Source organism: Salvelinus alpinus, chromosome 31, assembly GCF_045679555.1.
Source record: "Salvelinus alpinus chromosome 31, SLU_Salpinus.1, whole genome shotgun sequence".
In the NCBI taxonomy this organism is placed as follows: domain Eukaryota; kingdom Metazoa; phylum Chordata; class Actinopteri; order Salmoniformes; family Salmonidae; genus Salvelinus; species Salvelinus alpinus.
In genome coordinates this window covers 17206361-17232715 of record NC_092116.1, presented here as the reverse complement: position 1 = coordinate 17232715, position 26355 = coordinate 17206361, and the positions used below count along the sequence as shown (strand labels likewise).

The 26355-nt window shown below is 42.7% G+C and overlaps 1 long non-coding RNA gene and 1 pseudogene across 1 annotated transcript; one reads left to right on the top strand and one right to left on the bottom strand.

Moving 5' to 3' along the window:
• Positions 1–239: 239 nt before the first annotated feature.
• On the bottom strand, positions 240–26355 carry LOC139561048 (cytosolic phospholipase A2 gamma-like; annotated as a pseudogene).
• Positions 13091–14859, top strand: LOC139561278 (uncharacterized). Its single transcript, XR_011672098.1, has 2 exons — positions 13091–13609; positions 14006–14859. It is a non-coding gene; the product is annotated as an uncharacterized lncRNA (long non-coding RNA).

Sequence of the window (26355 nt, the reverse complement as noted above, 5' to 3'; positions counted from 1 at the left end):
ACATATTTTAATAAAAAGTGACTCAAGTGTAAGTCACCCAGTAAAATACTACTTGAGTAAAAAGACCCTGGAGGTCTTTGGTTTTAAATATACTTCAGTATCAAAAGTAAAATAATAAATACTTTCAAATTCCTTATGTTAAGCAATCCAGATGGCACCATTTTATTTGTCACGTTTTGCAAGGGGCACACTCCAACAGTCTGAGACATCAAACGAAGCGTAATCAAAACGGGGGATCATCTCGATCTCCCGGAAACTTGGCTGGTGCATAAAACCCCCAAATTCAAACAAACACAGTGTGTGAGGTGTTCACATAAAGCTGACTTGATTTTTATTTGTACTGCATTAGGGATGGTGTACACAGACGTTTCTGCTTTCTCCAGTGTGTAGGTACAAATCTTTTTAATTCAAGACAGCATTTGTTGGGAACACAGACGAGCGACCCCGCCAGATCAAAGGCAGTAGGGATGAACAGGTAGGGGATGTTCTCTTGATAAGTGTGTGATTTAGACATTTATGTCCTGCTAAGCATTCAAAATGTAACCAAAAAACAGTTAGGCTACTATTGGGTGTCAGGGAAAGTGTATGGAGTAAAAGATTTATCATTTTCTTTAGGAATGTAGTGAAGCAAAAGTTGTCATACATAAGTAGTAAAGTAAAGATACTCCCAAAAAGTACTTAAGTATTACTTTACACCACAGATAAAGTAATTTTACACCACAGACTATTGAGCCACAGACTTGCGATTCTTTCTACGTTTGACAGCCAACAAGATCTGCTCCAGGATCCTGTCTCTGTTGTTCTTCAAGTTGTCCTTGGCCTTCTTCAGGAGGTGGTCGATCTCAGGCACACCGTAGTGCTGCTGTAACGTTGTGTACTTCTCCCTCTCCTTCTTAATCTCCTCCTCGCCTGGGAAGAGAACACAGAACCTTACAACACAACTTTGAACATATAGAACACAGAGGGTTCTATTTACAGCTGGGGTGTTAAGGCGACGCTAGTGTCAAATACACGTACGTTTGCAATTTCGTCATGTAAAAACTGACCCACTGGCATTTTCCTGCCCTAACGCCAGGTTCGGCAATTTACCTGTTTTATATCAGCTCCGTGCAATAAATGTACACATACATGTTATTCAATCACTACACCCACACTGCTCGTGTGGTCATCAAGCATCTGCGTGGCCAGGCGCTAAAATAAAACTTGGTTCTATTTGTGATGCTCAACACGCTGCAAGTCCCGCTTCTCCCATTTCCTGATTGGTTTTTAGGAACATATACCCATGTGGGTGATTGAAAGATGAACTGAGGTCTACACTCTATTCAGTTGCCAACCGCCATATAAAGTCCAAATAAGAAGAAGAAGAAGCCTGAAGGAAGGGTGAGGTGACTAGAAATTATTCGGTTGACCGTTTTATCTCTGGATTAATTGTCGGAGTAGAGGACCTTGTCCATTTCAGGTAAAATAACAACCCAATGTTAATATCCCAGGACAAATTAGCTAGCAACAGCAAGCTAGCCAGCTAAATTGCCATAAATGTTTAATGCTTTTCGATAGGTCCCCAATATATTATAATTGGTTCAGAGTTTGTTTTGATATTTCAACCTGCGTGTCCTGATCCCGTCTGGTGTGGGGGGACAAAATCAACATGCGTGAGGTCTGGTCAGCATGTAAGTAAAGACCATGACAAAGGGAGGAGAAAATGGTTAATGCAAATACTTCTAGTAAATTGTAACTTAGCTGGAGGAAATTCCAACACGGTTGCTGAGGTGAATGATTACATTGAAGCCTTAGTGGGGAGGAACACATCTGTAGCTTATTGTTTGGTTCATTTAGGAGCTGAATAGAATTGTTGCATTTCCATTGTCATTTTCGTTGTGTAGCATCAATTCATCACATGATTTATGAATAGTATTGATGTCAAACGGGAATACCAAGGACACGGGTGGTAATGTTGAGAGATTCTCGCTACAGTTCACAGAACAACTGGTTCTGAGAGATCAGGATCAGTAAGCAACTGTAACAAAATGGAGGACTGCAGTGTAGCCTTTATTATGAGTGTAGGTTGCATGGATTGGTAAGACATAAGAATATGAAAGTGTGTTATTTTAATTTATGTAGTTCTGTACCTGTCTATTAATGTTATGTATGTCATTCTATGTAGTTCTGTCAGCTGCAATTGTCTTTTAATGTTTTGTATGCCGTATTGTATGTTGTATGTGGACCCCAGGAAGAGTATCTGCAGCTTTGGCTGTAGCTAATGGGGTTCCTGATAAAAAATACTAAATACTAATACATTCATAAAAGGTTGGTGACGATCAACAAGAAAAAGACATGACACAGAGAAGAACTAAGAGACAGAAAATAAGAGAGAGGTCAGAATAGGGCGTAGTCAGAGAGACAAGGATAAAAGACAGAGAGACACTGACTATTATGATGTCTACCACACACCATGGCAGTTCTGCAGGTTGAACAGGGGCATGTGCATGACGGTGGGCTCTTCAGGGTGTCGCCCCTGGAAAACGTAGCAGTCCTGAGGATGGTCTTTCTCCACCCTCACACTCTCCTTCACTGGGGGAAAGGGGAGCTTCAGCTCATCCGCGTACTGTTTAGCACTAAACACCGTCTGTGAGGAGCAGGATCAGTAGTATGGTTATGTCAATGTCCTTCTACAAACCAGCCCCTAGTCCCTACTCCCTAGACACTACACCCTAGACCCTATTTCCTAGCCCCTACGTCCTAATCACTATTCCCTAGCCCCTACTCCCTAGGCCCTACTTCCTACTCCCTATGTCAGGGGTGTCTCTCATTCCATGGAGAGCTGAGTGGCTGCGGGTTTTAGTTTTTCCTTTCAATTAAGACCTCCACAACCAGGTGAGGGTAGTTCCTTACTAATTAGTACCTTCATTTATCAATCAAATACAATGATGGAGCGAAAACCCACAGACACTCAGCCCTCCGTGGAATGAGTTTGACACGTGCCCTATTTCCTAGTCACTACTCCCTAGAGAGAGAGCAGGAGACGGGAGAGAGAGAGAGGGTTCATGTTCTTCTCAAAGGCTTTACTGGAATATATATATATATATATATATATACACACACACACACACACACACACACACACACACACACACACACACACACACACACACACACACACACACACACACACACACACACACCTTCCATTTGAATCATACTGCATAGAAAGGTAATGAAACAGGAATAAGCCGTGTGTGTGTGTGTGTGTGTGTGTGTGTGTGTGTGTGTGTGTGTGTGTGTGTGTGTGTGTGTGTGTGTGTGTGTGTGTGTGTGTGTGTGTGTGTGTGTGTGTGTGTGTGTGTGCTTGCCTCAAAGGGGTCTCCCGCGCTGAAGTCCAAGGAGATGATGAGGTCGACCTCCCTGGATGTGCGCAGGATGGGGGGGTAGGGAGAGTTGATCTTTAACCCAGCGTCTACCAGGTGAATCTTCTCTTTGGATGCCATGCTGCTCGGAACGTTAGTATCTGGGGAGATAGAGAGAAAGGGGGGGTAGAGTGAGGGGGTAGAGAGAGAGGGGGGGGATAGCGAGAGGGGGGCGTGTAGAGCGAGAGGGGGAGTTAGAGAGATAGGGGGAGTGTTACGTTCCCCAGTTTCTGTGTTGTAGTTTCTATTTGAGTGTGTGTTTCAGTAGATGGCTTCCTGGAATTTCTCCCCAAGCAGCTGATTGGTCGGCCCCAATTGATGATTTGAGAGCTGACCCCGCCCCCTCGTCAAGATACAGCTGTCTCTAATTACCATTGCCACCTGAAGCTATGAGAGAGAGAGAGAGAGAGAGAGAGAGAGAGAGAGAGAGAGAGAGAGAGAGAGATATATATATATATATATCTCTATATATATATATATATATCAAGGGCAGGCAGAGATCATTGCTGGCTGAGATTGCATGTGATATAGATCATTGCTGAGAGAGGAGGTTGATGGTTGAGGGGTATAGCATGTTGGTCGTGAGTATGTACTATGTTAGTTGTTGTTGGTAGCAGCTTTGGTATGTTCTGTGTTTGTGCTTTGTCAGAGCTTCTTTAGTGGCCTGAGTTAGTTTTCTCAGTTTTGTTGTGAAGTGGATTGTTTAATATTCTGTTTCATTTGTTCCCAGGGGGGAAGGGGAAGGCACCTAGGGAGTGCTTAGGCAAGAGGCCTGCGGGCATACATATACCCGTAGTATATTCACTGTCTAGGCACACTAGGTAAGACCTGGGCGGACCACCCCCTGTATTTTGGTTAGGGCACCAGGTGGTGCTGAGTTAGGTAAGAAGTGGGTAGGCAGGTTAGATAGGAGATGGGGAGCTTTGATATTTACTTTCTTTGCTTTGGTTCCGTCCAGCCCCCTTTTCCCATATTACCGTGTAAACGGTCAATTCTGCCTTTTTGTCATCCTTTCTCACACTTACAGTCCATACCTCTTTCGCTTCACGGAGAGTTGAGTTGTAGCAGGGTGTTGCGTTCCCTCTTCTCAGAGGCGTGTGTAACATAATGGGGGCTCATCCGGGATTCCATTAAACCAACCGGACCCTGCTGCTCTGAACTCTCTGTGGTTAGTGATTGAGGTGTGATGGTGAGTTTGGATGACTTGTTTAGTTTGTGTGTTCAGTAGATTGTTGTGTACAAGATGGCTGCCTCAGCCATCCAAGTTTTTGAAGCGCCCTCTATTAATTGTTTGTTGAGGTTTCGTAAAGTAGACCTTTTAGCTATAGCTGACCATTATGGATTCATTATCCCTGAGAAAGCACTGAAGGCTGAGCTTTTGGTGCTAGTCGGGGAGGGATTAGTGAGAACGAATTCTCTCATTGCAAGGAGAGGAGACGGGTAGACCTTCCGATGCCAAGTCGGAGGACAAGTCGGAGGAAGGGGTTGCTCGTACCCCCTTTACATTGCCTCGATCCTTTATCTTCTGCTTCAGGTCGTTCAGACGGGGCCGCTAGGCTGAAGGTGAGGCTGGCCCGGTTAGAAATGCAGCAAAAAGATAAAGAGAAACAGATGAATTTTGATCTTGAAATTAGGAAAATAGAAGCCGACAAGGAGGTGAGGATCCGACAACTGGAGCTAGACGCTGGCTCCAGTACGACTCCAAAAGCTGCTCATCATCAAACCCACTTCGATGTGAGAGTCGGAAGTTGATTCCTATTTCTCTGCGTTTGAGCGTGTGGCCGCTGCGCTGCATTGGCCACTCGAGGTTTGGCCGCTCTTGTTGCAATGTAAATTGTCTGGGAAAGCCCAGGAAGTAGTAGCTGCTCTCTCGCTGGAAGACAGTTTACATTACGATACAGTTAAAACTACCGTGTTGCGGGCTTATGAGTTGGTGCCTGAAGCTTACAGACAGCGCTTCAGGAACCACAAGAAACCCTCTCACCGTACTTTTGTTGAGTTTGCAAGGGACAAAGAGTCTCTGTTTAATCGATGGTGTTCAGCTAGCAAAGCTCACACCTTTGCTGATATTCGGGAGTTGATGCTGTTGGAGGATTTTAAAAGCAACCTCCCTGATGGAATTGTAGTTCATTTAAATGAACAGAAAGTGGTGACATTGGCCCAGGCAGCAGTGTTGGCAGATGAGTACACTTTGACACACAAGACTGTCTTTGGTGCACCTCGTTTTGAAGGTAGACTGATTACGTCATTAGTGCCTCGTTCAGGTCGCTTTTCCTCTGACAACTCTAAGCCTTTTCATGAAATCCGTGAATGTTTTTACTGTCACCAAAAGGGTCACGTGATTGCGGACTGCCCAGTTTTGAAAAATAAACCGAAACAGTCCCAGTCACCGTCCCCAAAAAGGAAAAGTTTGGGTTTAGTCAAGTCTTTGGCTCGTCTATTGGATCGAGTTCTTGATTCAGCATTTGAGAAACCGGATCCTGTCTATGCTCCGCTTATCTCTGCCGGTTGTGTTTCCTTAACTGGAGAACAAGCTGATCAAAAGCCCATTAAAATCTTACGAGACACCGGGGCGGCGCAGTCAGTAATCATTACTGATGCTTTACCCTGGTCTCCTGAAACGTATTGTGGCTCACATGTCGTATTACAGGGGATAGAGACAAAAACAGTACCTGTACCATTACACTGGGTCCACTTAGTGTCAGACTTGGTATCAGGACGTTTCCGTGTTGGTGTAGTGTCTACCCTGCCAGTAAAAGGAGTCACATTGCTACTAGGGAATGATATTGCTGGTGGTAACGTCACTCCTGTGTTAGAGGTAGTAGACAACCCAGAAATCAGAACTACAGATGAGAAATTGGTTCAAGCATTTCCCCATGTTTTTCCTGCTTGTGTGTTAACGAGGGCACAATCTCGCAAGCTTGGAGATGTGGTGGATTTGGCTAGTTCCATTTTTGAGAATGTTGAAGTAGAAGACAATGCACCGAGTATTCCTTCTGCAAGGCCGACAGTTTTTACAGGTGTAAAAACTAGGGCAGGGGACTACGAAATCGCGCCCCAATTACATGACATTCTTTTGTCTGTCACCCCCCGAGAAGGTGATTGAATGTCAAAAAGGAGACACCAGTCTTCGCAAGTATTTTGCTTCGGTAATTTCCATTGAGGAAGCTAAAACTAAGGAGACCGCCTACTTTATGGAAGCAGGAGTTTTGATGCGTAAATGGGCAGCTCATGACACCGTTAATGACTGGAGTGAAGTGCGTCAAGTGGTTGTTCCTACACCGTTCCGACAGCAGGTGCTGTCACTCGCCCATGACCAGGCGTGGTCTGGACATTTGGGGATCACAAAGACTTATAACCGAGTCCTTCGACATTTTTTCTGGCCAGGTTTGAAGTCTGACGTGGTCCAATTTTGTAAAAGATGTCATGTATGTCAACTCACTGGGAAAGCGAATCAAATAGTTCCTCAAGCACCGCTCTGCCCGATTCCTGTGGTGGGGGAACTGTTTGAAAGAGTGATAATCGATTGTGTAGGTCCATTGCTGAAAACCAGGTCAGGTAACCAGTTCTTACTAACAATAATGTGCAGTGCTACTCGATACCCAGAGGCTATTCCTCTCCGTACTATAACGGCTAAGACTGTGGTGAGGGCACTAGTGAAGTTCTTCTCTACGTTTGGACTCCCTAAAGTAATCCAAACTGATCAGGGATCCAACTTTATGTCAAAGCTGTTCTCTAATGTGTTAAAGACATTGTGTATTTTTTTATCAGGTCTCCAGTCCGTATCATCCAGAGAGTCAAGGGGCTCTTGAACGCTGGCATCAGACACTGAAGGCAATGCAACGCAAGTATTGTATGGATACCAGTACCGATTGGGATGAGGGGGTGCCCTTTGTCCTATTTGCTATAAGGGAAACGATACAAGAGTCCTTAGGGTTCAGCCCTGCTGACCTTGTGTTTGGACACACCCCACGGGGTCCGCTGAACGTTTTGAAGGAGCATATTTTATCTCCTACGTAGCGCCCCTAAAAATGTGTTGGATTATGTCAGTAAGATGCGGGAGAGACTGCACGCCGCATGTGCGTTGGCCCAAAAGTCTCTCTCCTCTTCGCAAAAACTCATGAAGTTGCATTATGACAAGAAAGCTGTTGGCCGTTCTTTTGCACCAGGGGATCAAGTTTTAGTTTTGTTGCCAATTCCTGGCTCATCTCTGTCAGCACGTTTTTCTGGACCATATCTGGTGGAAAAGAAACTCAGTGACACCAATTATGTGATAAAGACCCCAGATCGAAGGCGTTCTTCCCGTGTGTGTCATGTTAACATGCTAAAAGCATATTATTACGTGACTCTCCAGACAGCTCCTCAAGTAAGCCGGTCCAGCCCGCCGTCTCCAGTGTGGCTGCGGTGGTGCTGAAGCCTGGCTGGGACCTAGAGGAGGATAAGGAGGACGGGTTGGAGTTACGCCATACGTTACAGCAGTGTGAACGCCTATGTAATTCGGAGATGCTGAAGAAGTTACCCTCTCAAATGGAACATTTGGATAACGATCAAACTAAGGACCTTATCCTATTGATAAACCGTTTTCTCAATGTGTTTCAGGATGTTCCAAGTCGCACTTCCATCTTGGAACATGACGTGGATGTAGGGAACGCTGCCCCTATACGTCAGCATCCGTACCGGGTTAATGCAAAGAAAAGGGAGGTAATGAAAAGTGAGGGAGCTTATTTATTACAGAATGACATAGCAAAACCTAGTAACAGCTCCTGGAGTTCCCCATGTATTCTTGTTCCTAAGCCTGACGGTACGTCCCGCTTATGCACGGACTATCGTCGTGTAAATGCAGTTACAAAGTCTGATTCTTTTCCTCTACCTCGATTAGATGAATGCGTTGATAGAATTAGATCTGCTGCTTACGTTAGTAAGTTAGATTTGTTAACTTCTCTGGGGCAGGTGGGACGCAAACGTGCCAATAGCCAGGGAAAATACAGCATGCCATATTCAAATAACATGATATAAAAATCTAACTTTCATTAAATCACACATGTAAGATACCAAGATACCATGTAAGCTACACTCGTTGTGAATCCAGCCAACATGTCAGATTTCAAAAAAGCTTTTCGGCGAAAGCATAAGATGCTATTATCTGATGATAGCACCATTGTAAACAAAGAGTAGCATAATTCAACACTGCAAGCACGACACAAAACGCAGAAATAAAATATAAATCATGCCTTACCTTTGACGAGATTCTTTTGTTGGCACTCCAATATGTCCCATAAACATCACAAATGGTCCTTTTGTTCGATTAATTCCGTCGATATATATCCAAATGTAAATTTATTTGGACCGTTTCATCCAGAAAAACACAGCTTCCAACTTTCGCCAAGTCACTACAAAATATATCAAAAGTTACATGTAAACTTTACCAAAACATTTCAAACTACTTTGGTAATACAACGTTAGGTATTTTTAAACGTTAATAATCGATCAATTTGAAGACGGGATGATCTGTGTTCAATACAAAAAGAAAACAAAATGACGCAACGTTTTTCGTAACGTGACTCTCTCAAAAAATTTACTTAATGTGACCCTCATTAACGGTAGCCCTACTTATTCACTGCACAAAGGAATAACCTCAACCGATTTCCAAGGACTGGTGACATCCAGTGGAAGCGGTAGGAACTGCAAGCAAGTCCATTAGAAATCTGGTGTCTCTAAAAACAATCATTGAAAAGACAGTGACATCAAAGAAAATACATTCTGAATGGTTTGTCCTCAGGGTTTTGCCTGCTACATAAGTTCTGTTATTCTCACAGACATGATTCAAACAGTTTTAGAAACTTCAGAGTGTTTTCTATCCAAATCTACTAATAATATGCATATCTTATATTCTGGGGATGAGTAGCAAGCAGTTGAATTTTGGCATGCTATTTTTCCCGAAAGTGAAAATGCTGCCCCCTGCCCTCAAGAAGTTAAATGGTTATTGGCAGGTGCCTCTGACCTCTCGAGCTTCTGACATATCGGCTTTTGTTACGCCTGATAACTTTGTACAATACACTGTGATGCCCTTTGGCATGTGTAATGCACCTGCTACTTTTCAGCGTCTAGTTAACATTGTGTTTGTAGATGTGCCAAATTGTACTGCTTACCTTGACGATGTGGTGATTCATTCGTCTACTTGGTCTGATCATCTCTCCACTTTGAAAGTGTGTTTCAGCGGTTGGAGAATGCTGCTTTAACCCTCAATTTGGCCAAGTGTGAATTTGGGAAGGCTACGGTGACTTACTTAGGGAAACAAGTGGGACGAGGTCAAGTGCGCCCAGTATCTGGCAAGGTGGAGGCAATTGTTGCTTTTCCTGCTCCCACGACTCGACGCCAGTTGCGCAGATTCCTAGGGATGGTAGGGTACTATCGTACATTCTGTAAGAATTTCTCAACGGTAGTAGCTCCCCTTTCATCTCTGCTTAGTCCCAAGGTACCATTTAGGTGGTCCAAGGACTGTAACTATGCTTTTGAGTCCGCTAAAGCGCTACTTTGTAGTGCCCCAGTGCTTGCCGACCCCAACTTTGACAAACCTTTTAAGTTGGAGGTAGACGCTAGTATAGTGGGGGTGGGTGCGGTTCTCTTACATGAAGATGGAGTGGATCGGCCCGTCAGTTTCTTCTCCCGTAAGTTAAACTCGTGTCAGTCAAGGTACTCCACTATTGAACAAGAGACGCTGGCTTTATTGCTTGCCCTACAGTTCTTTGAGGTATATGTGGGATCCAGTACCTTGCCTGTTATGGTCTTCACGGACCATAATCCATTGGTGTTCTTGAAACAAATATACAATCAGAACCGCCGCCTTATGCGGTGGGCTCTGATTGTACAAGGATATAATGTACAGATAGCCTATGTGAAGGGCTCGGCGAATGTGGTTGCCGACGCTCTATCACGGGTTTACTAACTGGGGAAGCGTTGGTTTTTGTTATTACAAACTGTAGGTTTGCAATTTGTGGTGGGCGTGTTACGTTCCCCAGTTTCTGTGTTGTAGTTTCTATTTGAGTGTGTGTGTTTCAGGAGATGGCTTCCTGGAATTTCTCCCCAAGCAGCTGATTGGTCGGCACCAATTGATGATTGGAGAGCTAACCCCGCCCCCTCGTCAAGATACAGCTGTCTCTAATTACCATTGCCACCTGAAGCTATAAAAGCCAGTGTTCTGTTCAGAGAGAGAGATCAAGGGCAGGCAGAGATCATTGCTGGCTGAGATTGCATGTGATATAGATCATTGCTAGGTAGCACTATGTAGTACTTTTATTCTTAGAGGCATTAGACCCTGCACCTGCACAGGTAACACTAACTTCCACCGTGCCACTCCTATTACCTGACTGGCTTGATGACTCAAGACCATGTTAGTTCACTGAGCTGATGCCTTGGAGTTGAGATTTTTACAGACGGTTTGGGGACCTGGATGTAAAATGCAGTATGGTTATGTGGTAATCATAGGCGGAAATCCCAGGGGGGACGGGGGGGACACGACCCCCCCATCCTGGGGAAAATATGATTTGTCCCCCCCAATCTATCACTGTAAACATAACTATGTAATTTCAATAATATTAATAATACGCAATGAAAGCAGTTGTGCTGATTATAGACACTTAATAGCGCCTTTTTAAGTTTCAAAAGATTGCGACCACCCCGCCCTTTGCCTCACAATGGTTTGATCCACTGCCAGTTCTTTAGCTGGCAAGGTAATAGAGGGTTCGTATCTACTGTCTGAAAGGCACATGTACGTAACTGACGTGAGGTTAATCCAGTCAATCGCGCCATAGCAATGTTTACATTTTTATGTTGGCAGGGTTCACACACTAGCTGAATTTGCAGAGCTAGCGCGCAAACTAAAGCAAAGTCCAAACTGAACAGAACTACACTCTCTTATACCATTGTCTTAAATATATTTAATGGTCTCGTTGCAAAAGCTAAATTGTCGCTAGTGAACTTTTTTACATTTATTTTATTTCACCTTTTTTTTTTTAAGATTATAGCAAACACCACAGAAACGGAGTTGGTGCTCGCTAGCTTTACAAATTCAGCTATTGTTGGAAGCCAGCCAATATGAAACAAACTATATTAAAATTAGAAAAGGTTGTAGCATATGTTGTGTAAATGTGTGTGTGTGCAGCTAGACCGACCAGCCAGCCAGGTAGAAAAATGGCAGAAAAAAGTAAAAAGACGGACATCAGAGTATTTTTCAGTACACCAAAACGCAAAGTAAGAACTCTAGTAGCCTAATATCTCAAAGACGAGTTGATAAAATGTTCATAAGAAAGAAGTGAAATGCTAATGGATGTTTCACAATGATGTCATTAGGCAGAGCAGGCAACAGATGGCACACAGACAGCAGAGCTGGGGACAGATAGGCAGGGACAGACTGGCAGAGACAGGGAGTCTCAGGTAAGTTTGTTGAGTCTTTGTTTGGCAACATTATGAAAGGTTCTAAAAATTTTTTACTTGTAAAATAGGGACATAATTGGAAAATGCCATGGATACCCCCGCTCTCAACTTAAACTGATGACTAAACTAAGATTTGTTTATGGCAATGGTATTGCTGTTGTGATTAATTGTGTAGTTTTGGGTACCGGTAGTTAGGAGTACGGCAAACACCTTATTTCTTTTCTAGGAGACAGACTGAGTCTGTGAGGGTGGTGAAAGGGAAAGAGCCAGGGAGAGAGACTTCAGAGAACAATGTCACAGCCATGGCAGGACCAGGTGTCACCCTTGTTGCCAGCAGCACCAGTATAGGGGACAGTGGCACAGCATTGTCCAGTTACCTCAGTGATGGCACAAAACCATATCAGCCACACCCACAATTTTTGAACCGCAAACTCTTGCCAACAGAGTGTTGACGTTTCAAGAGGCCCCAAAGCACAGAATGAAATTCTGAACATCATGGCCAATACAATCATTCGAGGCATTGCAGCTGAGATTAGATCTCTTCCGATTGTACAATTTTCATTAATTGTTGATGGTACTCAAGATGTCTCTGGTGCTGAACAGGAGAGTGTCTTTTTGCATTATGTTGACCATGACCTTGTCCCTCACGAGGAGTTTATTGGGCTATACAGGGTGTCGGAGACAACAGGCGAGGGCATTGCGAAAGTGGCAACTGAAGTGTTGTTGAGGCTCAATTTGCCCATGTCTGGCTTACGTGGGCAGAGTTACGATGGTGCCTCAAACATGGCAGGAAAATACACAGGTGCACAGGCAATTGTGAGAAGGCAGCAGCCATTAGCCCTCTATGTCCATTGTGGAGCACACTGTGTAAATCTGATTACACAGGCTGGCTGCTCAGCCTCCCCACTGATCCGGGATTCCCTTTCTTGGGTCCATCAGTTAGGTGTCCTCTATGGCCAGTCAGGAAAGTTTAACCCTTTCATGCGTGAGTTCCAAATATCTCTAACGGTCGCCCCAGCGTGAGTTTTTTTATGCACGTGATATTAGAACGTTCTCTCCATTCCAGAATGTGTTTGTTATGTAACAGTACATTTCATCCGCGCTGCCCTCAAACAAAAGCACGCAGCCTGTTTTTATTTGTCAATTTTAAATTATTTCGAACAAGTTTTTTATTTTCTAATAACAGTTTGAAATGAGGTGTGTTCCGCCTCATTCATTCACATAAAAGTAGTCATTTTTACTTTTGCGGACCAATTAACTTTTTTGACATTTCTGACCCGGACAAAATTCCCCAAACACTTCTCAATTGTTTGTGCAGGACATTTACTCATCTGCCGTCCTGCATACACGTGTTCATATTATTCCACCTGTCGCCTGCATCGAAATCAAAGTTGTTTTCGTTACCAATAATACCTTTGGAAATGTGTGCGTTTCTATCAAAGTGCCTTATTACGTTATAATAGTTTCTGCATGTCGTGTTGTGTCGTTTCTACTGTAGCATCATGTTTTTGTGTATATTCCTTATAACCGCGGACACGCGATGTAACGTTACTCATTTCATAACATTTATGGTGTTATACTCAATGCTTAGGTAGCTAGCTACATTCTCCTATTAGCTCTGGAAAACAATGCTAATTGCGTCAGGGAAGTATTAGCATGTGTTGTATTTTGAAGCTACCCTGGCCTTATGACTCCCAAGTGGCACAGCGTCTCAGTGCTAGAGGCGTCACTCCAGACACCCATCTTCAAATCAAGACTGCGTTTCTATCAAAGTAAGTGCCTAATTACGTTATTGTGTCGTGTTATACCGTTTCTACTATAGCTCACTGTGTGAATGGAGCATAATATATTTGTATATATTCCTTATAACCGCGGACACGCGAGGTAACGTTACTCACCTTTTATGGTGTTATATTCAATCGTGCTTATGTAGCTAGTTACATTATTCTATTAGTTCTGTAAAACAATGCTAAATGCGTCAGAAGTATTGGCATGTTGTATTTTGACGCTACCCTGGAAAAATTGAAAAATATCTTATACCACTTGGTCGTTTTCTGAGTGCATTCCACAAAGCTGTTTATCATCCACTGCCCCAATTTTGAAGTAATAGTCAAGCACGCAGTCTGGTTTCATGTTTCTCTGTCTGGTTTGTTTCTCTCTCCCGTCAGGTGGTCCACCTTCCCTGTGGCCGACATGGTTGCTGTATGGACAGTGGAGAGGACATGGACGTCTCGTTTGTCATGCCACTTTACTGCCAGCTGTTAACATTTCTTATTTTGTATAACGGGTCATTTAGGATGGTAGTAGCGTTGATGAAATGCAGTCATAGCAGCAGAACTAGAAAGCAGTCTTTACTGTCACCAGGAATGTATACATTTCACTAATTGTGGTTGTCCCCCACTCCTGGCTCTCTCTTATCCTGTAGCTCCAAGGCATAGCGATTGGTCTCTACTATGTCTCCCACCAGCTCCTCTGTCAGAAACAACTTGAAGCACTCTGCCTCAGTTGGAAATGGCAAGGGGCGTTACACTCCAGACTGGGACTCATCAAAGCAAACACCAGGGCCAGGAGGGGTGAAACAGCAGGGCCAGGAGGGGTGAAACAGCAGGGCCAGGAGGGGTGAAATGACTGGTGGCCTTCCAGCTACCACAGAACTCCTGTACTTCATCCACTGTTGGTATGCCTCCATCACCACCAGCATCTTCAAAGGGAACTGGGACTTTGTCAGTGGACAAGGGAAATTCAGATTCAGGGTTCTCAATAGCTACAAGGTTGGGGGGCAGCTCCTCACTGTCACTGTCAGAATCTGATTCCTGACTTTCAGACTCATTGTCAGAATTTTAAAAAATCTCCAGAATTTCCACATTTGTTTGTTGTCTCCTTTTGAAAGTCATTGCTAATGCTTCAGCTCATCTCACTAGATACATACATAAACAACAACACTGAATGGTTTAGAGTGAGAGGGTACGTGGTTGACTGCCGGCACGCGCCACTTGTATCAATAAATCACTATCAGAAAATGTTTTGTGTGGCAATTATTTGTGTATTTACGGTTTTATTCACATGTTTTCAAATCTAGGTGACAAATCATGCATTCCGATTCTTGCACAGATTGTAATGGGCACATATTATGTGTGTAAAATACTTTTTTGAAGGTTGTACTGATTATGATGAGCTAAGCTAATTCCAGCTGTGTGGTCATGTTTGTTGACGTTCAATGCATTCTGGGTTCACGTAATCGTCTCTTTGACCAAAGATGTTATAACAAAATGAGGTGAGTAAGAGTTCACTCGTTTTTTGAGGACTTCCGGAAATGAATGGTGGGATGTGAACGACGGTAGACGACACACCCCTTCAACATGCATACTATAAACAGACCAAACTCATCTCGTCTTCTCTTATTATCTTCGGTTTCTGTGAGGAAAAAAAATGCATGGCTGCGCGCTGAAACTAATCGTCGGATTACTTTCGATTTCTAAAAAGTGCTTTACCTAATTATTTCGATCAATGGTGTGCTCACCCGTGATGTGCTTAATTATACATAGTAATTGCTATTAGCTAATTCATATTGTAGTTTATGTCAGCCGAGAGTTAGAAAATATGACTGCTTGTGTTGGGTCAATCTTTCCTCAGCGCTAGGACAAATGTAGCCTACATTTTTCCGGTTAGGATGATTGTGTTATGCTATATATTATTCTGTGAATATCTGAACATTGAATCCAAAAATAAACTGCTCACATTCTGGACATAACTTTGTAAGGACTGTGTTTGTGTAAATAGTTTCTGAAAAAAGTGTGGCCAGCTCAAACGCTGATTGTTGCGTCATTCGAAACTGGCCGTTTTAAACGAGCGTTCTAAATGAGTGTTCTAATCACACGGGTGTGATCGTACGCTTCAGGGACCACTGTAGAACGATCACACCCGTGTGATGGTACGTGTGAAAGGGTTAAGAGCATGTTTGAATCAATTGCCACATCCAAAGAAACCCTAACCCTAACCCTAACCCTGCCCACCCGGAAACCCCTATGTCCAACAAGGTGGACTGTGCGGAATACTGCTATTAGAGCTGTGCTAGGGCAGTATGAGCGGGTACTAAGCAGCCTAGAGGAGAGTAGTTTTTAGTACATGACAGTACACGACAGTACACTTACAAATTATTTATTTCATGTTATTTTATTTAAAATTGCATACTTTGTGCGACATACTTGTCCATAGCTGCTGTTTGAAGAGTTGAGACACTGACTGAAGGATATTTTGTTTGATTTATTTGGGTTTTTCATTGAAGTAGTTATTTTGCTTTTAGAACTGTACTTATTTTAAGCTTTTTGTTCTTGTAAAGATATTGTAGTAGACTCAGGCCAGTGGCACATTTAATGACTATATAAATGTATCAGAAAAAGTCAAATTAAAAGGTCAATTCAATACGGAGACTAACTTTGTGATGGTTCTCAATGGAGATTATTTTAGATGAGATCACACCATGTTCATTGTATTTATGAAAACTGCACCCATACAGTGTACAGTACCATTGCTACCTACTGGCCTTTCTTGATATTGCTGGTTGTAAGTACGAATACCTGCATACATACTGGACTGGTAAGGAGCACTGCTATAACTATTATTAGTAGTAGTATTATAATGATTTAAACATTTGAACAAGTTGGTTAAACCCTTCAGTTAACTACTGTACCTATCAATTATTCAGTTGTAGGAATTATGGTTCCTCAGCCTACGTTGTAATATGCTAAATGTATATTATGTGTTACAGCACTACTTTTGGTGTCCCCCTCAGGAATTGCTCTTGAGAAAATGTAATGTAATTGTCCCCTCCAAGGTTGATATCAGATTTTCGCCCCTGGTGGTAATATGGTCTTAGTGTAAGAGGGTATATGGTACTAGGTTGTTATAAACAGTGGACATCTGTATCTAGTACAGCTCCAATAGGGGAGGCTGGTGGAGGGAGAAATCTGAGGACGGCTTATTGTAATGCTTGGGAATGGCATCATGAACGGTATCAAACACGTGTTTGGTACGATTTCTCATTCAGTTCCATCCATTACAGTGAACCCATGATCCGATTTCTCCCGACACCAGCCCCCTGTGGTTCAGCATGTCCAGCCACCCAGTCACTTATAGGATACGTGTTCCTGCTGTAGGGGATAGTGGTTACTGGCTAAGTGTGTGTGCACGCACGTATCAGACAATAACAACCATGCAGAGGGATACAAATGGAAGATTGGCCTACCAGGTGTTAGATTGGGGTTTGTGATTGGGCGTACAACAATGACATGCAACCTGAACGTCAGGAGTTCAAATCAGCGTTGAGTCAATTTTGACAAAAGTCCTTTAAGTGTTTTTGCTTTCTAATTCTTGTTGATAATGCACATTTTTGACAGTACTTTCCATTGACAACTTACCCTTATCCAAGCCACTCCAAGTGAATGCCTAATCCTAAACACTCCAAGTGAATGCCTAACCCTAACCAGTCAAAGTTAACGCCTAATCCTAATCACTCAAAGTTAATGCCTAATCCTAAACACTCCAAGTTAATGCCTAACCTTTACTAGTGATGTTAGGTTTGATACTGGAGCTCTGAGGCATGTGTCCAAGTCTCTAAGCAGCTAACTTTGAAGCAGTGTGCCGATGCGTGTATTACTTTATCAAAAGTATGACATCAATGACGTCTGAAGCTTCATTTTTATCACGTGCTTTTTCAAACCGTGTGATACATGCCAGACCATGAGGCAATCTTTCTTGTTTTAGCCTCTGCAGATGGATCAAAGTATATGGCGACAACAGGAAAGATGGATAAGGTGTCAATAACAAAGTCCTGGATCCCTGATGGTAATGTTTTTTTTCCATTACCTTTCTGTCCAGTATGATGGAAGGTGTGTGTGTGTGCGTGCGTATATTCCAGTAAAGGAAGGATACAGAACAGACTACATACTCTCTCCATCATTGAGATTATTTTTGACATGTTGATATGAATAATTTGAAATTGGTGTGTGTCTCCTCCAGACTGGTGGATTGTACAGAACGTTTTCCCTCTGGTCCAAACATGGGAATGGGGAACAGTGTCCAACTTCCTCTTCAAGATCCAAGGTACTGTAACATCAGACCTCTTCCTAACATGATAGCATAACTAGTATAAGTCATCAGGATCGTATGTTTCCCTCCAAAATAGCAGCTTTCTTGGTTGGTTCTCTCTCGCTTCTCACTCCCCGTTTCACACGCCTCTGAGAAGAGGGAACGCAACACCCTGCTACAACTCAACTCTCCGTGAAGCGAAAGAGGTATGGACTAAGTGTGAGAAAGGATGACAAAAAGGCAGAATTGACCGTTTACTAGGATTTATTTCCTTTACACGGTAATATAGGGAAAAGGGGCTGGACGGAATCAAAGCAAAGAAAGTAAATATCAAAGCTCCCCCTCTCCTATCTAACCTGCCTACCCACTTCTTACCTAACTTAGCACCACCTGGTGCCCTAACCAAAATACAGGGGGTGGTCCGCCCAGGTCTTACCTAGTGTGCCTAGACAGTGAATATACTACGGGTATATGTATGCCCGCGGGCCTCTTGCCTAAGCACTCCCTAGGTGCCTTCCCCTTCCCCCCTGGGAACAAATGAAACAGAATATTAAACAATCCACTTCACAACAAAACTGAGAACTAACTCAGGCCACTAAAGAAGCTCTGACAAAGCACAAACACAGAACATACCAAAGCTGCTACCAACAACAACTAACATAGTACATACTCACGACCAACATGCTATACCCCTCAACCATCAACCTCCTCTCTCAGCAAAAAGGGTTCTTCAGTTGTCTCTGTAGGAGAACCCTTTGATAACCCGTTTGGGTTTCATGTAGAGCCTTTTCCAGAGAAGGTTATAAATGGAACCTAATGGGGTTCAACAGCACATGGAACCCATAAAGGTTCTTCAAAGTGTTCTCCCAGCCAGCCAGACCAAAAATATTTTTGGAACCGCTGTAGTTCAATGGGCTAACCTGGTGTTGGAGTAATATTATGCCTTTGTTACCGTTGCAGGTGCAGCGCTGGTCCTTCCAGTCTTTTGTCCAGCTGTCTGAGGTGAGGATGAGCTCCAGACTGACTGTCTCTATGAACTCCTTTCTCTCCACCAGGCTGGTTCTCTTCCACCTCTGAGTCCATGTTCCACAGCATCTCGCCCTTACTGCTCACATGACCTAGAGTCATTATGCACATAGGTCATGATAATATTGTGTGTGTGTGTGACCGTGTGTGTGACCGTGTGTGTGACCGTGTGTGTGACCTTCCAGTAGCTGTCTCAGTGTGGTGATGTCTTCAGTGGATCTGGGTCCTCATCATTCACCATCAGCTCAGACACACACTTCACCACTCGGGAGGGCACACACTCACACACCTTTACCTTCCTGCAACCTCCAACCATACTCTTGCTCCCTTTCGACATCATGCTGTCCTGCACTGCAGAACAAAACAGGTTGGTCAGGTGTAGTGGAGGTGATTTGGAAACACACCCTCCTCTCATGATGAGGTAACCCTGTCTGAGACATGTAAATCTCAACTGTCGTCCTTGGTTCTTGAGGATGTCCTCTTGGCCTATTCCATTCCAGCCATTACAATGAGCCTGACCTCCTATAGCTCCTCCCACCAGCCTCCTCTGGTCCATGTATCTCCCATCACCGGCTAGAATGCGGTTTTACCCAATCAGCATTCAGGATTAGACCCACCCGTTGTAAAATGTCTACTATTGTCATGTAGTTTGTCTACTATTTTCATGTAGTTTGTCTTATACAACGGGTGGGTCTAATCATGAATGCTGATTGGCTAAAACCACATTACAGCCAGTGTCTATTCCACAAGTTACCACCGGCTAAATCTATGACATTAAAATGCCTATTTACTCTGTTCCATCTGACTGCACATTCCACTGTCTCATCAGCCCAGCCAGGCACTTTATAAACTTGATCTCCACTATAAAAGTTTTGTTTTCAACAGCAGAGATTTGTATAAACCTTGCTGTCTATCTCTTCGACATTTTCAACATTGTTTCAATATTCAATCTCCAGCTGTCCCATAGTAATGAACGTGTCGGGACGAGACAGACAGGCAGGCAGTGTTTCCCCGCCAGTCTAAATCATGAACCAGTATTATTATTATGGATATATACAAAGAAATGTGAATTGAATACAGGTCAAACGAAACGAAATGCAGCTAGTTTGCAGTCTTTCAAGCTTCAGTTTGAAGTGATTGTGTTAGCTGTGGGATATATCCCAATATAATTATCTTCGATAATAGTCACAGCCGTGGAGGCTGAAGACATTTGGCTTGTCACCTAAAATCCTCACAAACTTTTACAGATGCACAATCGAGAGCATCCTGTCGGGCTGTATCACCGCCTGGTACAGCAACTGCACCGCCCTGAACCGCAAGGCTCTCCAGAGGGTAGTGCAATCTGCACAACGCTTCACCGGGGGCATACTACCTGCCCTCCAGGACACCTACAGAACCCGATGTCACAGGAAGGCCAAAAAGATCATCAAGGACCACAACCACCCGAGCCACTGCCTGTTCAACCCGTTATCATCCAGAAGGCAAGGTCAGTACAGGTGCATCAAAGCTGGGGCCGAGAGACTAAACAGCCATCACTAAAATAAAGAGGCTGCTGCCGACATACTGCCTCAAATCACTGGCCACTTTAATAAATGGATTTAATAAAGGTATCAATAGTCACTTTAAATAATGCCACTTTAATAATATTTACATATCCTACATTACTCATATGTATATACTGTATTTTATACCATCTATTGCATCTTGCCTATGCCACACGGCCATCGCTCATCCATATATTTATATGTACATATTCTTATTCCATCCCTTCACATTTGTGTATATAAGGTAGTCGTTGTGATTTTGTTAGATTACTTGTTAGATATTACTGCACTGTCAGAACTAGAAGCACAAGGACTTCGCTACACTCGCATTAACATTTGCTAACCATGTGTATGTGACAAATAAAATTTGATTTGATCAAAATAAATGTCACTAGAAAACAGCTTTAACAAATGCAAATGCAGCTACTTTTCTGTTACTCTGGCTGTACTTTTTGATTTGACTAAGTTAGCCGTAGTTGGCTAGCTAGTTGGCTAGCTAGCAAGAGATAAGAAAGTTCCCAGCCAGGATGGCAATGGAACATTTAGAACAAACTACTGGGTCGCGTCCATAGATACAGAACAAAAAGACTGAACGACTGGGTCGCGTCTCTAGCAACCGAACCTATTGAACGAACGACCAACCGGCTTGGGTAGAAACCCTAGATTTGTGTTGGGACTATATCATTTTGGAAGGATGAATGAAAATATGTCAATCATTATTTGAATATGTTGGTAACCCGTTGTATAAAAGTGATAATGCCCTCGACTTTGTCTCGAGACTACCGAGAAGCCGGTCTATGGATGTTGTTATTGTCCTGTAGTTTGTCTAGTATTGTCCCGTAGTTTATTGTCTAGTTTTGTCTGGTAGATTATTGTCTAGTATTGTCCTGTAGATTATTGTCTAGTATTGTCATGTAGTTTATTGTCTAGTATTGTCCGGTAGTTTGTCTACTATTGTTTTGGAGTATTGTTTTACGTTTTTGTTTGAAGGTGATTCTCTTCGTTGTTGTTGTTTCTTTGTGTTTCTGTGCCGGGTCTGTTCCTGGGTTGTATTGTTGTATTCTTTCTTATTGACTTATCTTTTGTATTTAGTCTCTCTGACGTTGTCTTTGATGGGTGTTTTATCATCTGGATGGGTGGGGGAAAGGGGAGGGGTGAAAGACTACCTTAGTGCAAGAAGTCAATAGGGGGCGCTGTTAAAACTTCTTCTTTTTTTGCTTCTCCAAATTAAACTGCCTCGTACTCAATTCTTGCTCGTACAATATGCATATTATTATTATTATTGGATAGAAAACAGTCTAGTTTCTATAACCGTTGGAATTATGTCTCTGAGTGGAACAGAACTCATTCTACAGTACTTTTCCTGATAGGGAGTGAGATTTCAGAAATCTTGGCCCCTGTTCCCAGGTCAGTTTTAAGGTCCCTGTGAATGCTATGGGGATACAAACACTGCCTACGCCTTCCTCTAGATGTCAGTAAGTGGTGACAATTTGAATGGAGTCGATTGCGCAATCTGGGACTGTATAAAACACCACAAGGCGGAAGTAGCTTTCTTTCCGACCGTGCGCCTGACGCAAGATGGACATCGGACTGGCCTCCTTCCAAGCTTTGGTTTAGCCACTTCTATATCCCCGGTCATGTTTTTAGTCGTTATAGGTGTTAAAGACATCATAAGGTAGTTAATTTAAACCGACTTATAGCAAATTATATCAGTTTATTGCGATTTTCTGGCATTTCTTTGTGACTCACTTTCAAGAGTTGGGCACTTTTCCGGTACATGCCGAACGTTAGTGGCCTTTTCGACAGGACAAGAGGACATCTTTCGACCAAAAGACGATTAGACCGGAGAAAGGACACATTGCCCAAGAATCTGATGGAAGCTCAGCTAACAGTAAGAACTATTTATGCTGATAAATCGTTGTTCTGTTGAAAAATGTTAAACGCATAAAATGCCATTTTCTTTGGGGTAGCTTCGCTTTGGCGCAACTTGTATTGCGCAGTAAGGTTAATTTTTAAAATGTAATTCAGCGATTGCATTAAGAACTAATTTGTCTTTCAAATGCTGTCCACGCTGTATTTTTTAGTCAAGTTTATGAATCGTTTTTTTATTAAAGTAGGCGCTTCTCTAAGATGGCGCCGGCCAGAATGCATGCAATGTTTTTACAGATTACATTGTATAACCACGATTTATGCTGCTAAATATGCACATTTTCGAACAAAAGCTATATGCATTGTGTAATATGATGTTACAGGACTGTCATCTGAAGAATTCTGAGAAGGTTAGTGAAAAAATTAATATATTTTGGTGGCGATAACGTTATCGAACCTTTTGGCTGGATTCAATGCTGGGTGATGTTAGCTCATGTGGTATGCTAATATAACGATATATTGTGTTTTCGCTGTAAAACACTTAGAAAATCTGAAATATTGTCTGGATTCACAAGACCTGTGTCTTTGATTGCTGTAGGCTGTGTATTTTTCTGAAGTGTTTTAGGATGATTCTTTTGGTAATTGACGTCGGTCTCTGTAATTATTCCGGCTGCTTCCAACGCTATTTCAGATTGCAGCTGCAATGTAGAAATGTGATTTATACCTGAAATATGCACATTTTTCAAAAAAAAACTATCCTATACCATGAATATGTTATCAGACTGTCATCTTATGAAGTTGTTTCTTGGTTAGTGGCTATATATTTCTTTATTTAGTCGAATTAGTGATAGCATACTGATGCAGGAAAAAATGGTGGAGAAAAAAAAGATGTGTCTTTTGCTATCGTGGTTAGCTAATAGATTTACATATTGTGTCTTCCCTGTAAAACATTTTAAAAATCAGAAATTATGCCTGAATTCACAAGATCTGTATCTTTCATCTGGTGTCTTGGACTTGTGATTTAATGATATTTAGATGCTTGTATTTACTTGTGACGCTATGCTAGGCTATGCTAGTCAGCTTTTTTACTGTGGGGGGTGCTCCCGGATCCGGGATGGTGACTCGTTAGAAGTTAACTCTTACCTGATTTTGAACCTTTCTTGTCACCTAAAGATATGTAAAGAAAATCAAATAACATTATTTGTTACAAATGAACTCAAAGGGAACATTGTTTCAATGATTCAAAATACAAAACGTACAATCCTATACACTAGCCTTGCAGGCTATCTAGCATGTACCGTAGCTTACCTCCAAATAAGACCCAGATCTTTTTTACTACCTCAGCATTGCTAATCTGCCTGTTTGCAATGGTACTCCCACAGATACCTGCACAACAACAACAAACAAACAATAAATTGATGTGTGAGTGTGTGTGCGCATTTGTGTGTCTGTGCATTCCCCACCTTGCAGCAGAACCATGTCCATTTCCTTCCTCTTCTCTCTCAGAGTCCCACCTTCAAACTGGCTCCCAAGACAGGAAGTGGGGATGAAAGCGCCCAATCCAGAGAAGCCACTCTCGTGGGGGGTCATCTCAAACCACTCCCCTACAGAAAACAGTGGGGGGAAATTATCTGAAATGACACCCTATTCACAATATAGTGCACTACTTCTAAACAGAGCCCGACTGGGACTCAGACTAATGCTTGGCTTGCTTTTTGGGCATCTACCCTAGAGTGTTTGTTCATATTTAATTAGTTGTTTATATTGTTTGTATTGTTCTGATTCTAAAATACTTTGAGACAATTGTCTTTGTAAAAAACACTGTACAAATACATTTGATTGATTGATTCATTGACTGATGCTGCTTTCACTGTGCACTCAAAACTAGGAAACTCTAGGAAACTAGGAAATGTTCTGAATTTCCGAGTTTGCATGAACCCTGCATAAGAGTCACCTTTAGTGTCATCCTGTCTGTAGCAGTCCAGTTCTATGGCGCTGTAGATGGGGTAGGGTTTGATGATTGTCCTGTGAGCATCTTCAGAGAGACAGCGAGTGTGCATCTGATACAGGAAAGAGAGAGAACAATGGGGAAGAAAGGGGGAGAGACATGGGAAGAAAGGGGGGAGAGACGGGGGGAGAGAATTTCAGCCCAACAGAGGCAGACACACACATGCACAGACTGACAGACAGACAAATAGACACAAACACACACTAGCAAACCTGACAGACAGACACACACGATCATATAGTGACCTCTTTCATAAAATAGGATGCAGTGAAGGCGCCCCAGAAGTCAGTGAGGTTGAAGTCCTGGTTTTGTTCTTTCCTCAATTTCAGCCACTCCACAGCTTTGCTCAAGTCCCCTGTAGGACCCCTCAGCTTCTTTATCATTTCATCACAACGCTCACTCAACGACAAGGCTGGAGCGCTGTACAGGGATGACATGCACCTGTGTGTGTGTGAGGGAGGGAGAGAGAGAGAACCTAATTTCCTGCTAAGAATAATAGTAAATAAGTGTGTGTGTGTGTGCGTGCGTGTGACTTTTGACACACGTAAAGCAAGTCTTATTTGCATGTGCTCCAATGTTAACATTGTTGTTGGTGGCCCAGTCATTGAGGGTATTCACAAATCACAAAGTAGCATGACAACATGACAAAAAACAGAGACACAATATTTACATAGCAGTCAGGGCAAATACTGTATATACTGTAGCAGCATCTAAGGTACATCAGGAATGCTGAGTGACACTGAGGATTGAGTGACATTAAAAAAATTATAAGGCAAGTGACATTTCATGTTGGTACAAGCGAACGTGAAATGGGCATAGGTGTAGGTCTACTGGTATTGTTCAGTATAAGCAAATACGCCCCAAAAAATCCTACCACTCCTGTTCCCCAAGGAGGTGTCACTAATTAAGTGTCTCCTGCGTATTATCGCAGTATCTGTCACTCCCAGTGTGTGTGTGTGTGTGTACCAGGTGGTGCCTGACACATGTGGAGGAGGCTGCCCAGCAGGTTGTCCTGTGCCAGCTGATGCAGAGATCCCAACATGCCCACTGCTGCCCTCTCTCCTCCACCTGACCCCAGCAACGCTATGTTAGGAACATCCTCCTGAGAGATGGGGAGAGAGAATGAGAGAGAGAGATATAGAGAGGACGAAAGACAGAAAGAGAGAGATATCAAATCTAGAGAATTTCACATCAGTGTCCCATCATACACTGTTTTATATAAGAGAGAAGGGGGGAGCTGGAGACATGCGAGTGGGGAGGGGGGATCCATATGTAGTTAGAGAAAGAGCACATGTGCGAGAGAGAGTGATTGAAAGATAGAGAAGACAGGACTACCCACCAGTTCACAGTCGATACCCTGACCTTTCAGCCACTTCTTAATCAGAGTCTTCCTCGCCGTCACATATTTTCTCTCATCATTGTTGGAGTGAGACAGACGCACAGTCTGACAGAATGAACAAGAGACAGAAAAAAATATGTGTACAGGATATTATTTCATAATGATATCATTTGGTGAACTGAAGTGTTGATAGCTAAGGAAAAATGTTTTATTCAATGTCTTTAATTGAGCCATAACACTTCTAAAGTAACCAGGCATTTCAATTAAAAGTTATTTAAGATAAATAAAACATAATTCTGACATATTATACTCTCACTTTGTCAGGAAAGTATATTTTATTCCTTAATTCTGGATGCGTATTTATAGTTATGTATTACAGTACGGTGTGGTATGTTACAGACTAATGTCATCCTCATATTCTGATGACTTTCTTGCCTTATGAGTGTTTACACTATACATAAACATAGTTAAGTAAGTTTACTTTCATTATGATACAATTTGGTGAACTTAGTATTGAAGGCAACAGAAAACTAATTTCAATAAGAAGGTCTTTTATAATATTGTGTGGCTTCTTTCAGACAAATGTCCTGTTCTATATTGTGAAGATGAGTTTCTTACCTTAGGAATACCTGTTTGTTTCAACAT